The sequence below is a fragment of the Pteronotus mesoamericanus genome, unplaced genomic scaffold, assembly GCF_021234165.1.
Source record: "Pteronotus mesoamericanus isolate MK-2021 breed Mesoamerican mustached bat unplaced genomic scaffold, CSHL_Meso_final contig_56, whole genome shotgun sequence".
NCBI classification, from domain to species: Eukaryota; Metazoa; Chordata; class Mammalia; order Chiroptera; family Mormoopidae; genus Pteronotus; species Pteronotus mesoamericanus.
In genome coordinates, this window is record NW_026555201.1 from 10,687,565 (window position 1) to 10,704,446 (window position 16,882).

The 16,882-nt window shown below is 34.1% G+C and overlaps 1 protein-coding gene across 4 annotated transcripts in view; it reads left to right on the top strand.

The window, feature by feature from the left end:
• The window catches only part of CPSF6 (cleavage and polyadenylation specific factor 6), a 30,885-nt gene extending 23,442 nt beyond the window's left edge, over positions 1-7,443 (top strand). For all 4 annotated transcript variants that reach the window (XM_054580085.1, XM_054580086.1, XM_054580087.1 and 1 more), the window contains one exon: positions 5,017-7,443. The gene's annotated coding sequence lies outside the window, so the exon portion shown is untranslated. The remainder of the gene's footprint in view (positions 1-5,016) is intronic.
• Positions 7,444-16,882: the final 9,439 nt, after the last annotated feature.

A 16,882-nucleotide genomic window follows, 5' to 3' on the forward strand; every position in this document is an offset into this window, starting at 1 on the left:
TCTGATTTTAACTTATGAAAAAATTCTCAGTGTCCATCAGTTGCTTAAGGCGAATTGTGGCCAACTTTACTTGAATGCTTAACTATGTCAGCCATTTCATTTATATAGTAAGGTACAGATCCTCCAAGTTATATTTTTATTTAGACTTTGTCAGTTATCAGCAAGATTCCATTTACTGAAGGCATGTTAATGAAACTTGCATATGTTTTCAGTCAACTCTTAAGATTGTATGTCTTCATCAGGGGCTTCTGAACCAGTTTGTACCCAAAATTAATTAATGAGGTGTTTTTTTGTTTTTTGTTTTTTTACTGGTTCTATTTAAACTAGCATAGTCTTTGAATTAACTAACATTACATTCCAGTAATGGGTACACCTAACTAGATCATGGCTTGAGTTTTGTTAGATTCAGACATTAACAATGAATTCTTAACTTGCAAACTCTTTGTTGACATTTTTTATTAATCACTGATGTGTACCATACCAAAATTTCCATGTTTTGTTTGTACATTAATCAAAACTGAGTTGTAATATTGTTACGTGCCTTCATCCAAGCAAAATTTTACATGAGCATTTCCAGTGCACAAAATTCTGTTATTCTGGGATATTATACTTTTGCTATACCAACCTTACTTATTGCGTATGTAGACATGAATAAACGGATGGGGACTGGGATTAAATATTAATTAACTTTCTGCACATTTAATAACCATAATAATAAGGTCTGTTGACCTTTTAAATATGAGTCCTTTTGAGCTTTCATGTAAATCTTAAATTGACTAAATGGAGTAAGAGTAACTTGGAAGCTAAGGTGAATGTCAGTAAGTCTGTATACATATAAAACAATAATGTAATCTATTATTAAAGTGATGATGAATGGCTAAAAGGGCAAGTTCTTAATTTAACTGGAAACATAATGATATTGGCAAGCTGTTAATGTCTGTTCCATCTTAATTTTTTTGTGTTTGAACTGTTGGTAATGTTAATTGCATTCTCATTTTAAAAATGTATTAGTTTTTCTAAAGGCATACAATATCTAATTTCAAACATATTATTTTAATGGGACTATCAGTATTGTAAATTTTTGGTATGTAAATACATTGTGCTTCAAATTCTGTAATTTCTGCCTCTATTCTCAGACCACTCTGAGCAAAACAAAAGTATTTCAGTGTTTTAAGATTGTATACTTCTTACAGGAATAATTTTACATTCATAGTTGAATTGTTTTAGGTTGCATTCTACTTACTACTTGTTTGGAACAACCCTCCTCAGTAAATTTCTGTTAACGATTGAGTTTCTCTTTTGTACTAAAGAGTATTGAAACCAAATTATTTTTAAAAATATTCATCTCTCCCTGATAAATGAGGTTTTATATATTCTCAAATCATTATCCACTTCTTTGCTAAAACATTTAAGCATCATGTATCGAATACGGATTAAATAATTATACTTTTTGTTTAATGGTTACTTCTGCCGTAAATACTATGATATTAGAGGTTGGTATTGAACAAGATTTAGGGCACTTTGCATTCCTTACTCAGTTTTTACAGCTTTTCATTAATTTAGGAAAAGCCAAAAGAAACAAAACTTTTCTATATACTAAGATGTTTCATCTTCTTAAGAATTAATGTTACTGTGAGGCTTATGTGAGAATTAAATTCTCTTAATCATCTGATGAAGGATACTGGTCGTAATGAGATTTAAAAATTATATCTGCAACTCTTAGGTTATCTGAGATCTGCCTTAATATTGTCCAGCCCTGTGTTTTCTTTGTGTTTTCCCATATATCCTAACTGCTTCATTAGGATATGCTAGCTTTCATTTCTTTTGCTCTAATTTTTCTTGCTTGTAGTATTAACTTGCAAAACCTGTCTGACTACACAGCTATCTTAATTGTTAAGTATCAGAGGGTAGGAAGTGATCCCTTGAATGACTGTATAGTGTGCCTTTGCTCACTGTGGTTTAAGAATATGGTTGTTTACAAATAATTAATGTTCCCTCTTAAAAAAACAAATCAGTGCCAATGTGAGTCACATTGCTCTCTCACCATCATCTTAGTATGAAATTTATTACCATTGTTTTAATTTGTAAATTAGGTTGTTTTGAATGAATAATGTTTTGAATGACTAGTTAGCATTGTTTAACAAAAATCTGATAACCAACAAGTGCTAAGTTTGCCGCACTATCCAAATTTACTCATTTGCTATCTGCAGTAGCGTATTTTAACTCTCGCAGTGAATTTTAAATCACATAAACATTTGAAATGTCCATTTTGTGAAATTTTAAGGGCAAAGCTGAGTTTTGTTTGTCGTGAAGTTTATTCCTTCCTACTCTTTAGTGAACTGCCTATAACAATAATCATGTAAAGATTTTATAGTGTAATAAAAGGGTTAGTTAAAATGAGGTAAGTACTATATTTAAAGGTTGAAAGATGAAAATACAAAATGTTTGGGTACTAAGGGAATTTTTTGTAAACATATACAGTAAACAGAATTTTGTGTGATATATTCCTGTCAATGCAGGAGGGACTTTTGATTTTCAAAAAGATTTAACTTAAGATACTTCTATTTCTTTTGCTTAAGCCCATCTCCATTCCTCTCATTAAGGAGAAATTTTGAGATAAAAGTGAATTTTATTTTACTGAGTTAATACAAGCACATCTCTAAAGTATTACAGTTATTAAATTCAGTTATTAATGTGAAAACTTACAGAAGAGCCATGTCAAATATACATTTGAATCTTTACTTAAAGGTTGGGTTTGCCATGAGTTTAAGATACTGATGCTAACAAATTTGGTTAGATAGTTTCTGACAGAAAACTTACAATTTGATTTGTTAGTATTGACTTAATCTCATGTTTATCTGAAAATGCAGGTGCCTCTCTGTATTGAAATCTTATTTAGTGCTCACTTTACAGACTTCATTGAGGAGGTTCAGGTTCCATTTGTTGACTTAGTTGCTTAACAACTGTTAACATAGATCTCCCTTTTATAACTGATAGCTAAAGCAAGTAATTGTGTGGCTTTGACATGAAGAGATTTGACCAAATGGTATTCTGAAAACAAGAGCATTGGATGTATTTGTCGCTTTTAAGCTTCTTTTTGATATCTTTGTTTATGTAGATGTCTACTTAGAAATTTAAGACTATAATAATATGGAATTGGATTATTGGAAATGGGTTGTATTGCCTTCAAATTTGCTTCCGTTTGAGATTGTAAATTTTGTATTTCCAAAATGGATAACTGTGAAGTGTTTAGAAATAGAAATAAAAACTGTCAGAGTATTCCCCAGATTTTATGTCTGTATGGTGAAAATGAGAGACTTATTAATAGTGAAGATCTTACTCTAAAAGTATAAATCATGCAAAAGATGAGTTCATTCGTCCTGGATAACAATGTGTTGTAATTTCATGAACAGGATTTTCTACATTAAAAGTAGTAAAATTCTCCATTGGAGTGATGAATGATATAACATTGCAATGTATACCATATGTTTTTTGGGAGGGTTGGGTATTTTTGTTTTGCTCACTGTGACATTAAATTAATTTTCTCTTTTAATGACTTATCCCTCCAAGCATAACAAAAATAAAAATAAGTAACACGCCAGGGAGATAACATTTTTTTTTTCAGTTAGATTTGTGACTTTTTCAGTAATCCATTTTTTCATATTCCTTGTCTCTTTAATACTGTGATAGTAGTTTTCAAAGTGCATTGCAAATAAAAATAAAACATAAAAGCAGCCTTTCTAGATTTTTTCTTCATAAAATAATTCCACCAAAAGGTTCATCAACAATGAGATAAGGGTACAGTAACAGGTGACATTAGAAATGGCTTAAGTATCTTTTTGAAGAACGTGGGCAAATAGAAATCACTTAAAAGAAGAAGTCCAGGATATTAGCACTGTTTTTTCTTTTTGCAGTTGCAGTTTAGGTTTTACCGCTAGGCAGTGTGAACATTACATGTGTGTGTACTGATGCTCTTAAAATTCTTAAAGCTAGTGGAAAGGACATAAATGATGAAATTATAGTTTTAACAGTATTAATTACTCTTAATTGTAGAGCAAGAATATTTCTTAATTTTATGGCAAAATATCACTCAAAACTGTGCTCTTTTGCCTCTTACTATATCATCTTATTGAAATGCTCTCTTCGAATTTATATTTTAAATTCACTGATGTTTCACTGATCGCTTATATCCCAGTTAATTGAATGTCTTTTGTGAATCCCTACTTGAAGTTTGCATATTTATGTATTCTTAAAATTTTAGTTTATCAGATTAATTGGTTATTTTTTCTTTGTGAGTTTTCAGTAAAATTTATCATTGTAGATTTCTAATTAGCTTGTTTTGGTTAGTTTATATACTACATTAGGTATTTAAATATAGGTGGAATAGAGTGAAAGTAAATGTTTTAAATTTGTATTATGTCTAAAGATTTGTATGTGGATGTTATATTTATTTAAATGTGCATACTAAGCTATATATTTATAAATTTTATTTATAAGTATTGTAACATGGAGGACCTTTTGATTGATAACATTTCAGAAGTTCCTGTATGCTGTCAAATACAACTAATTTGTAAACTAATTTATTGCATTTATATTCAGTTCACATTTAATTGTTAATGTGTTCTATAGAATTGGTATGTGGCTGAATGAAAAATAATCACATTAAATCGTTCAAGCATCTTTCATTTATTTTTGTAGTATGCATACTTTAGAAAATGACTTATAAATGTTTTCATCACAGAAACAGTAGCTGTTATATTTTCACTTCTGTTTCAGTCATTAAATTTATAAAACAATAATATCCAAGAAAAATGAAATCAGAATGTCTAATTATTATATAAATTGGGAGCATTTCTCCACCACAAAGGCAGCTACTGTTTCAGTTATTCTTATTTTGTGTTAGAATACGTAACAGTGAAGTAGATGCACGACTTGTGTATGTATAGTTAAGCCAGCGTTTTTCTGTGTATTATGGGGAATAGCAAAATCTACATCACAAATTTTGACACATTACAGCTGAAGGAAGAGGAACACCTTCCAAGACACAAACAGTCTTCATGAGGGAAACATGACGCTTGTCCAGCAGTTTGCTTCTTGTGATTGAACTGAACCTGTAAGGATTCATGGATAAAATGAACAGGAATAGATCTGAATAAAGCAAATCTGCATAAATGGTAACCAGTAGCTCTACTTTTATTTTTTATGTTGCTTAACTGTTTTTATTTGAAGAAAACCTGTGTGATTTAAAAAGTTATAGCTTTTGCAACTTTATTACTGGTTATATACTTTTTGGCCATTATAATGTGCAAGCAATTGGAAAATGTCAAGTAAATGCTTGTTTTTATAGTAGTATGTTCTTGTTAAAAATGTTCATATGATAATGTCTGTAAACAGCACCACTTTGATTACAATAGATGTAGTGTTGTAATAAACTGTTTAATGGGGCTGATGTGTAAAGCTGTTCAAGTTATTTGATGTTTACACCTCAGGGAAAGTCTTGTGTTCAGCAATATCTAAAGATAATGTTATTATGACATTTATACTGTCCTTTAAAAAAGCATTGCAATAGCATTTTTGGATATGCATCAATCTAATCTTGCGTTCAGTGAATTAAACATACTAATTAAGTGTCTGTTGCCCTTGATTTTGATATTAGGATAGGTGATTACATGGATATTTAATATTTCTATATTCTGCTTTTCTAGCTGTTTTTACCTAGTTAGCTTGTGATTTTTGCTGAATGGTATGTAAACCTGTAAAAATGAAATTTCACAGACATAGCAATTCAGGCAGTGTGTTAGGGGTCAAAATGATTTTGTGATTTTAACACTTTAGTAAAGACTTATACGTTATTTGCTACAGTACTGCAGCTTAGTTACAGCACAGATGTACTGAAATGCTTAATTGTAAACTGCTGGCATTGAGAAATATTTTGACAGTTCTGATTTGATGCGGCAGTTATTTGCGGTTTTATATTCATAGTGCTCGTGGTAAATTTTTGAAGCCGTGGGCAGTGTAAATACAGTCACACAGCAGACAGATTTGAGTAAAGAAAGCCTTAGTTTTATTTTCTGGTTACTATATAGATTTCTGAAGGGTGTGATGTTTAATTAACATCAGGTTGTAGTCTCCTGTGTGTGTAATGGGAGCTTATAGGTATATCCTATCTCCACAGTTTAAGGAATTCTGTGTATTTTCATGCAACCTTATTGGTTCGTGCTAGAGTTGTTTAGTTAATCAAAGATTTTTTTCAAACCTGCCTTGCATACAGGCCTCCAGTAGAAGCACTTGCCTAGCATATGTTCTTAAATTGCAAAATCAGCATAGGCAGTGTCACTTTGATTAGACATTTTATAGAAAGATTATTCTGAATCACTACAGAGATTTGAGTTAAAAACCTTATGCAGATTATAATTTGATTTTAATGTTTTTAAGATCTGATTATCTTTGAGAAATCTTCTGATAATACACATTGGGTTTTTTTTTTTAAAGTATTGCCAAACTTTAGGACAATGCTTAAAGTATTTTTAGGCACCCTAGATACTATGTCATGTGCAACAATAGGAGCCCTCTAGAGAACTGTACTGCAGTTCTTCACTTTCATCTTGTGCGCTATCACACGAGTTCTTACAAAATTAGCTGTTTCAAATTATTCATGATATTGTCAGTTTTATTTTAAAATATTTTGTGAGAGTAATGCATGGGATCATTGGTGTTTATCAGAACTGTTTGCTCTCAAATATTTAAAGTCGTTTATCTTGTTGAAATGCACTTGCCTTTTTAAGATCTGAGAGTTGTATCAAAATCAATTTCCTTGTTTTGTGTATAGGTGCTTTTTTTAGTTTTTTATTATTTTCCTAGTTTTTAATATTTTCATTATTATGTCCTAATGCAAAGTATGGACATAAATATATTACAGGGGAAATTAGGTAGTAGTAAGCTTAAAAGGTAAGTAAATATCCATGATAATAAAAATTTCTCTGAACAATTTTTAAATGGAATCATAAAATTCTAACTGCATTTGAACTTGAAATGAAACTGGAAATTTTATGCTAATTAAATTCTTTATTTACTTTTTCACTTTTTATCAGTGGAACCCTTTAATTGCTCATTCTATGTCACTCCTCTCCCTACATGGCTGATTTCATTATGTGGCTTGTTGCAGACTGTGTGAGTGTACTAGAATTGCTTGCTGCTAGTTCATTATTTTTAAGTATCGTCGGAAGGAAATAACTTTTTGGTTTGACCAATTAATTTTTGCCGTCTTTCTCTACCTGATAACACATGAATGTATAGATGTAAAGATGAAAATTGCAAGGCTTGTTTTATTTATATCCCTTCTGTTGTCTGTGGGCTGATGTGATTTTGAAAAAAACATTTTCTTTTAATGTATAAAAACAATCCAAAGAGATAAATCTTTATTTACCCACACACCAAAAAAAAAAAAAAGAGGGTCCCAGAGACCTTTCACTTTCTTCTTAGTCATAATTGTAGTGAATATGAAAACAGACTTGAAGTTAATTTTAAAACATAGCACTTATTAGTGCTATGCAGTCACATTCCTTTCAGCTAGTAAAGTTATGTGTGAATGATACAGCACCTGAATGGTATTGCTTCTTGAAGCAACACTTTGAATTTAAATGTGCTGCTTTTAGTTACAGGACATATGTTATGGGAAGGATATTCCAGTGTAAATTTGGAAGTGTTTGTCAGTTTTCATAAGCAAAATCTGGCCTAAGTTGCGGTGGCTAGTGGTTATAGTCCATTTAATGTTCCCTTTACCTAGAATATTATTCTTAAGCAGTAAACTACAATTTCCAGTTCACAAATAGCTTATAGCTTAAGGTATTATTTTTATTTAATTCTCCCGTGGAGAACATTGTTTTGGTTTTTTACTAGTTTTTTTAAGGTCAGTTCCTAAACATGGAGGTTTTAATGAATGTTGTATAACATTTTATAGTGAAAGGGGGAGATTGTTGGAAGGGTAAACTTTCCCTTACTATTTAAATGTGCCAATAACTAAACACATCCTGTTTTATACAATGAGATTCTACTACAAACTTCCTGTTGGAGTGCTCTCAACATTTTGGTTTTTATTAACCTGGATGATCATTGCGTTTTCTGTATATCATAAGATGGCTCCAATTTTGTGTTTTAAGGTTTAGCTTGTTATTTTAAGAGAATGTTTATGTTCCGATTCTTTACTGATAATACAGTATTGAAATTCTTGGTGTTTTACAGATACTATCTGCCTTTTAAATTTTAATCCATTAAGTTCATTTGCATCCCATAGCCATTTGTAAATGTTTCCCACAGTTGTATGTACTTAAATGCACGCTTACCCATTGTACATATCGGACATTTTTTGTGCTAAAATATATTAAGTGGGATTTTTGTAGCAAAGCATCCTATTTTTCTGTTCTTAAAGTGTGTGTGTGTGTTTGTTTTGTTTTTACATTAATCTTCAGTTTAAACACTGGTGTATTTTTTTTTTTTTTAGCAACTTGACTCTTAGAAGCCTTAGACTAATTTTTAAATATTCAACCAAAAATTATGAATTTATTAAGATGTGGCCTTACATATAGCATTCCTTGCATTAGTAATGTGAGATTTTTGATTTAGAGAGATCAGAAGATGTAGGATTAAAGTTTCATTGTAAGTTGAAATAGAAAACTTGCTAAAACGTCTAGGCTTCTGAGAGGAAGTTCTTATACTCTTCTTTCTTGGCATTAGAAAGAAGCAACATGAATTTTTCTGAATATTCAAAATATTCAGGCAATTGTATCCTGTTCAGATTGATTTAGGTTTGTCTTAACCAATGTTTCTTTAAAATTTCAGGTGGCATTCACACTGAGTATGCAGCTACTATGGTTTTTGTATGGGACGTATAAACATTTAGTTAGGTACAGATAGATTTTAATGTTTCAAAGACTTCCTGCTATATTAACATTGTAATGGGAGTCTTTTAAAATATTAAGTAGAATTTAATTGAAGTCACACAAATCTTAAAATGGTGTCTGCGGAGAGTAAATATTGCAAAGAATTTTCCATTCCATATGAAAGTATGGGTGTAAATGTTTTACATTAATTTCATATTTGGACAGACCCTGCATTCAGAAAAAAACATTTCATTTTGAAGATGGTTTTTTTCTTGTCGCATTGTTACTGCGTAACACTTCTCAGCATTTTGTAAGTTATTTTAAAATACAATGGTGAATTCATGTTTATTTTTTTACGTTGAAAATTGAAGTACTCAGGTGGTATTTTAATGGGAAAGGATCCTTTGGGGTAAATCATAGTGTATTCTAAGGAATGCATCTATAACATTGACGACTTTAGCCTTAATAAAAGGTCTATTATTCCTTCTTCCTCTTCATCCAGTGGTATTTTAGCAAAGTAGTTTACAGCCTTGTGCAGCCTTACAAAGTTGTTTTATAATTTTTAACAGAATGCCCTTAACAAAAAAATTGTATCATATTCCAGTATCCATAAATTACTGAATCACGGTTTGTAAATAATTTGTCTAATACTAGAAGGCCAAAGAAAGTCTTGAAATTTTAGCTATTGACTCTGGTGACTTCACACAATAAGATTTCTGTGCAAAAGGTAAGGTGATACTCGATCAAAAGTACATATTTTTGGTGTCCATGAGAACTAGACTTCCATATTTGCTTCTATTAGAAAGCTCATTCCATTTTATTAAAATGTTTGTAATTGCAATTTTGTGTTTAATGTTTACTTTCTGTCTTTTCTTTCTTTAGCATTTAGGTGATTGTTCAGCAGTTTGCTATATGGCCATTGTTGGCCTTAAACTGCACTAGTAACAAGCATGGTATTTATCTTGTATTGAAAATAAAACCAGTTTTGATAATACTTTGCAGTTTGTCCTTTTTGTTTGATTTACAATTCATTAACCATTGTATATGGCTTAAATATTGTACGAGGCCTGTCCAGAAGGTATCCAGCCATGTAGTATAGAAAATACAGGTATTTACTAAAGTAGATACAAGAAACATTGTACATAGGACAATGGCGCCTCAGTCCCCTTCAAAGTAGGCACCTTGGGACCTCACACTGTTCTCCCAATTGCCATCAGCTGTCACCTGTTGTATTTTCCTGAATGTCATCAATGGTCTGAAATCTCTTCCCTTTCAAAGATGATTTTAGTTTTGGGAGAGGCCAGAAGTCGCAGGGTGCCAAATCTGGTCTGTAGGGGTGCTGAGTCACCAGGGTGATTTGATGTTTTGCCGAAAAACCCCACACAAGACCTGATGTATGAGCAGGCACATTTTCATGATGAAGCTGCCAAACACTAGTCCCATAGCTGTGACCTTCTGAATCATCTGAATAGTTGCCTTGGAGGAATGTTCAGGACTAATGCAAAATTTGATGAAGATTTGTTGCTCTACTCACCCAGTCATTTTGAATGTGGTGGCCACACAGTACACATGCTCACTCAAAAGACATCCACCGGCCCCATTGCCCCCAGTACAGTGAAGTTGTCATTGTTCGCACATGCACATTCCAGTCCACTCTCACTGGCTGCCAGGTTACATCAATGTCACACAGACTGTTTATATCAACAATGGCTGGGCATATTCCTGACAGACCTCGTATATCTATTTGGCCATATTCAGTATAACAAAAATTGGACTGTTTTCTATTTTAAGTCTGCCTCTGGTATGGCAGTAATTTTGTCCTGTATTGGCATTTGATGGTCCTTAAAACAAATGGTATCTGGCTAAAATTAAGATTTAGAAGCCTGAGAAATTTTTAGGCTCTTTTATTATTAAATTTAAAGTTCAGAAAACATTTGTCTGGTTTCAAGGGATTATTAACGTTACTAGACTTGAATCAATAAAAATGTTTGTAGAGCACAGCAAAAAAATTTCACCAGTAGTTTTAAAATAGTAACAAATTGTGGTAATTGAAAAAAATACAGTAAAGATTAAAAAGTATTAAAAACCTTACAAGAATAAAAATTTTAAAATAACCATATTATATAAATTTACTTAAAATGGTAACAGATTGTGATTTCAGTAAGGTTTCTTGTGTTTGGTATTATATCAGGCCCCAGATTTCTCACCGGTATGCTTCCAAAGTATGTTGAAGGTAACAATTCTAAACAGTTAAAATGACTATGAGAAATAAGTTATAGAGATCCTTTTCCATATCCCAATTAAAATTGTGGTTCAGGTTTTGATAGTTTACCTAATAATTTTGTTACATGTATATAATTTAAAGAAAATTCCATTCAGTGATCCTCACTTGCATTTGAATTAAGACTTTCAGAAAGTATTTTATTGAGTGAAAAGATTAATAGATACATTTTTTAAACCAAAGTACCACACACAGCTTTGAATCTGTTGAGGCCTACTTTAGAGAAAGGAGTTGTTTTTTCGTTTTTTAGAAAAACATTGTTTTTTCCCTTTATTGGTTTTAGAGGGGAAAGAGTAACATCAATTTGTTGTTCCACCCATCCATGCATCCATTGGTTGACTCCTATATGCCCTGACCAGAATGAATCCACAACCTTGGTGTATAGGGACAATGCTCTAACTAGCTGAGCTACCCACCCAGGGTGGGGGGTTTTAAATAATGGAATTAGAGGCAATTTTTTTTTTCAACCTCCTAGTTTTATTTCCTCAACACTAATTACAATGAAACAAATAGTATTAGAAATGGTTTCCCTTTTATATTTTACTAACAAGTTTCTGGGTTTTACGTCAGTTCCGATCAGCTGCCATTGTCAGTGCCAGGTGAAGGATGTATACATTCTTTACCTTACAAAAAGCTATATTCAGAAAATGGTTTTATTTCCATAATGTATACTGAGACCTAAAGAAGAAATAACACAGTTTGGTAAATAGTGAAGAAAAGGATCTTCTAGGGTCAAAAGTTTGAACAGAAGGCCTTTTGGCAGGAAGGGAGCATATTAGGAATTAGAAGAGTGCCAGTTCAGCTGAAATAGGGAGTAATGGTCATAGCTTCTGTGTGGGGCTCAAGAGAAGGCAAGGGATAGGGATAGGACCTTCCAGGGTTTTTGTAAGTCACATTAAATATTGTCCCAAGTATGATAAGGAATCATTTAAGTGCCACAGTTAGAATAGCATTTCAGATGTCTTGATTGCAGATTAAAGGAGGGAAAGAATAAGTGAGATAAACTGACGAAACTATTAAAAGCCTTCAATTACAGGGACGTAGGGGAGCAATACTCGTAGAGAAATTAGTGAAAGGCAAAGTTGACAGCATTTAGTGACTAAGTTTGGATATGACAAGGTAAGATGATTTAGAGCTTATGTAATGGCATGCCATTGACTGAAATGGGAAACTGGTAAAAGACATGGAGGCAGTATGAATTTCGAGTTTTTGAAATCCAAGAAATAGCAACTGGTCATAGCCATATGGTTTTGGAGTTCAGAAGATGTTAAAGCCATAACTTTTTAGTAGCAAATATTTAGAGAAGAAACCATCTAAATATGGGGAGAACATGGAGAGGGGGGAATGTGAGGAGTCTGGTACAACTTTCAGGTTCTTGGTTTGGGAAACAAACTGATACTCTTTGAGATCAAGTAGTATGAAATGAGGCTTTGGATTGAAAGAAACACCTTCCTCGGGAAGGAAGATACAAATCAAGATAAGTTTGTGGGCTGTAGGGAGGTGGTAGAAGTTTTAAGACATACCTAGTGACTAAGATAAGATTAAGGCCGAGTGGTTCAGTTAATTGGAGTGCCATCCCATACACCAAAAGGTTGGACATTGGATCCCTGGTCAGGGCACCTACCTAGGCTGCAGGTTCGGTCCCCATTCTGAGCGTGTATGATAGGCAACCAATTCATGTTTCTCTCTGTCCTCTCCTCTCCCTCTTAAAGTCAATCAGCATGTCCTTGGGTGAGGATTTTTAAAAAGGTAAGATTGAAGGCATTGTACAATAGGTCATGGCTTAAGTTTGGGAGAATGAACTTGATGTTGATCTGTAGAAGTATGGTCAGGACTTGGTTAGTCTAGCTGAAAGTAGGCTTCATTTTTGTGGCAGCAGTCCACTTAGTAATACTTTCAGTCACAGAGAAGGTAGGTAGGTAGGTAGGTAGGTAGGTAGGTAGGTAGGTAGGTGGGTAAAGCTATGGGATAAGGAAGACATAGTATCTCTGTCACTTTTCAATTCAGTGCTTGTCAACCCAGCTGCAGAATAGAATCACTCATACATCCGTATTTTTGTGGTGGGTGTGGGGTGGTTGGTTGCCACCAGCATTTTTAAAAATTGCTCCTGTACTTAATCTTAAATCACCATGTTAGCGGTACTGTTCTCTTACAAGCGAGCCAGTGGTGTCAGAGTTTCTAGTTAGCAGAATGGGGAGTTGAAATAGAGGGTTGGTTTGTTTGTTTTAAAGATTTTATTTTTAGAGGGGACGGGAAGGAGAAAGAGGGAGAGAACCATCAACGTGTGGTTGCCTCTTGTGTGCACCCCCCCGCCCCGCCGCCCACTGGGGACCTGGCCCTCAACCCAAGCATGTGCCCTGACTGGGAATTGAACCAGTGACCCTTTGGTTCACAGGCTGATGCTTAATATGCTAAGTCACACCAGCCAAGGGCTGAAATTATAATGGGTTTTATTCCAAATCAGCTTATCATTTAGCAATGTCAGTGACTTGCTAAATTTTACCAAACTAAGCCTCCACTGCCGTTAAACTGTAAGCATTTCAGAATATCTTACTTTAAAATGTGTTTCCACAAATTGCATACCTGCTCTTTACAAGATACTGTGCTAGATAAGACAGGCCACAGCAACCTAGTGGTATCTTGTTAATTTTAAGAATACTTCATAGATACTTGCAGTTTCTATCAACATAACAGCTATCCTGTATTTCACATTACGCATTACTTGTAAACATGCTATTGTGCATTTGTGCCTACGAGGAGACTTCCTGCTATAAACCTGCATAGCAATTTGTTTATTCTGTCCTTGGCTTTCTAAATGATCCAAGCCTATGAATGGACACGAATGAGAGGACAGGGATGAATGATGAATGACACAGCTCCATCCATACTGAGCATACCTGTCAGTAAATCTACCTAAAATTACCTGCCCTCTGCCGACATGAATATTGGGATCAGAACAAGCCCTCTTATCAGAAGTGAACTGATTATAAATAGGCAGGTAAAGTAGGGAGTCATAAATGAAGGTTTTAATTTAAATTTTCATTATACCATACATTGTCTCCTTTGCTGTGTCTCAACCTTTTAATTTTGGGGTGTTCCCAGGGAAAAATGGTTAGTCTCTTACATTTCTTGGTACTCTTCCTGCTCATGGATTTATTTCTTATTTATTGTCAGCTTTCTAAGTATATTTCCAATTCCGACCTTTTTCCCCAAACTGGAGGCTTGATCACCTACTGGACATCTTTTTGAATGTGATAGGCAGCTGTTCACCCTTTGCCATTATTCCCCACCACCTAGTCCACCCACAGTCTTCCCTAGCAGCTAACATCACCTCAGCTGCTTAGGCTCAAAATGTTGAAATCATTCTTGATTCTTGACATTCCATATTCAATACATCAGGAAGTCTTTTTGTCTACCATCAGAAAATACCTAGAATCTGACCACTTAACCTGCATTATGACTGCTTTCATCGTTTGCCTGTATTTCTGCAGGAATTCCTAATAGGTTTTTCTGCTTTTACGTCCCTCCAGTTTTCTCAGCACATCTGTCAAGAGTTTTTGTTGTTTTGGTTCAAAAACCTGCAGTGGCTCCCCATTTCTACAAGAGTAAAGCTCCAGTCCTTAAAAGGTTCCTCCATAATCAGGTCCCAGTTCTCTGACCAGATCTCCCAGTACCTTCTCCCGTGCTCACTGCATTCCAGCTGTTCTAGCCTCAATTTCCAAACAGGCCAGGCATGTTCCTGTTTCTGTCTTTGCGTAGGCCATTTTCCTGCGTAGAATGCTTTGGATATCTACCTTTCACCTTTCTATTGAATACACTGCTATCTCCCTTACTCCTTGTTCTTTCTCCAAGCATTTATTAATATGGCATGTTATTACCAAGCACAGTATGTGTGTGCTCTCCATTACAATAAAACTTGTTTTCTGTTAAGTCTTAAGTGCCTACATCAACATACGGCACATAGTAAAGGTCTACCACATCTTGTTTGTTTAAGCTAGTTCAGCATCTTTCAAAATGCAAAATATAACAACTGCTGTTTTAACCATTTTTAAGTGTATATTTCAGTGACACATTCACAGTGCAGCCATCACCGTGTCCAGAATTTTTTCAAAAATTCTCATTAAACAGTAACTCCCCATTCTTGCCTCTCTCACCACACCTGGCATCCTCTACTGTACTTTGTGTCTGAACTTGCCTATAGTAGGCATCTCATGTAAGTAGGAGCATACAATATGTGGTCCTATGTGACCAGCTTACTTCGCTTAAGCATAACATTTTGAAGAGTCATCTATGTAGCATGTATCAGAATTTCATTTTTATGGCTGAATAATCCATTGTATGCATATTAGCAGGTTTTGTTTAACCCTCTATCAGTGGACATTTGGGTTTCCACCTTTGGGCTATTGTGAATAATGCTGCTATAAACATTGGTGTATAAGTATCTGAGTCTCTGCTTGGGATTTTGGGTAATACCTAGCAGTGGAATTGTTGGGTCATAAGGTAACTACCTTTGAGAAACCCCAAAACTTTTCCAAAGCAGTTGTGCCATCTTGCATTCCCATCAGCAATGCGTGAGATTTTGTTTCTCCACACCCTGATCAACACTTATTTTCCTAAAGGGTGTAAAGTGATAGGTCAAAATATTAATTTAGTTTTTATTGAACCAATTCTGTTTGCACTCAAATTTCATTGGCTTACATAATTTTAAATTGTGAAGTCACAGGAAGAGTACTGTTGGCGTAGTTTTGGAACAAACAACTGACTCAGTAAACAAATTAGAGCAGTTCTTGGATGTGTATGTTGTGTGAATAAGTCAGTTGTACAGGAATATATAACAAGTTGGTTATGTGGGGAGCACTCAACAGTATTGACATTTTCTTATGTCATCAAGTGGCCTCAAAGCTTGCTACTAAAAGGAGTCCACATACTATCAATGTCAGCATCATCTGGGCTGGGAAACTTTAGAAATTTCAAATCTGAGGCCCCACGCCAGACCTCCAGAATCAGATGGTATTGGACAAGATCCCCAGGTGATTTATATGCACATTAAAAATTGACAAATTGTGTTTTTAAACTGCTTTTAATGGCTACCTGGTATTTAAACTTATACCACGATTCAGTTGTTATCATTGAATATTCACATTGTTTCACTAGATTTTTCCTCTAGTATAGAGGATACTGCAATGACTATCCTTAACACGTTAATCTAAATGTTTTCCAAAAAGTAGTTTGTTGGAGTGTTTGATTCAGTGAACATTTAAGGTTTTTGATACAGGAAGTTGCCTTCTGATTTACCTTCATTCCAGCTATATGAAAATGCATATTCCTCACAACCTTTTCAATAATGGGTCCTTTTTAGCTCTGGCCACGTGTCCGGGAAGCAACCAATTGTCGTTTCTTCACCCCCCTGAGCCCTCCTGCCCCCGCCCCACTCTGCCTCCCTTCTCCCTAAAAATCAGTGAACAGATCCTAGGGCGAGGATTAAAAGAAATAATGGTTGCTTTTAAAAATCCATCAATTTTGGTGGTGAAAACTGGTATATTTAAATATTCTGATGTTTACAGTGGCTTAAATGTTTTGTTTGAAAATATTTTAAAACACAAGTGTGCTGCCATCTAGTGGTGGCTTTATGTAAGAAACGTAAGCCATGACTGACTGACTGCATTTTGTAACGGAGGGAACAGTTTAGTGTATGCACTCAGGACCAAAGTAATACAACCAG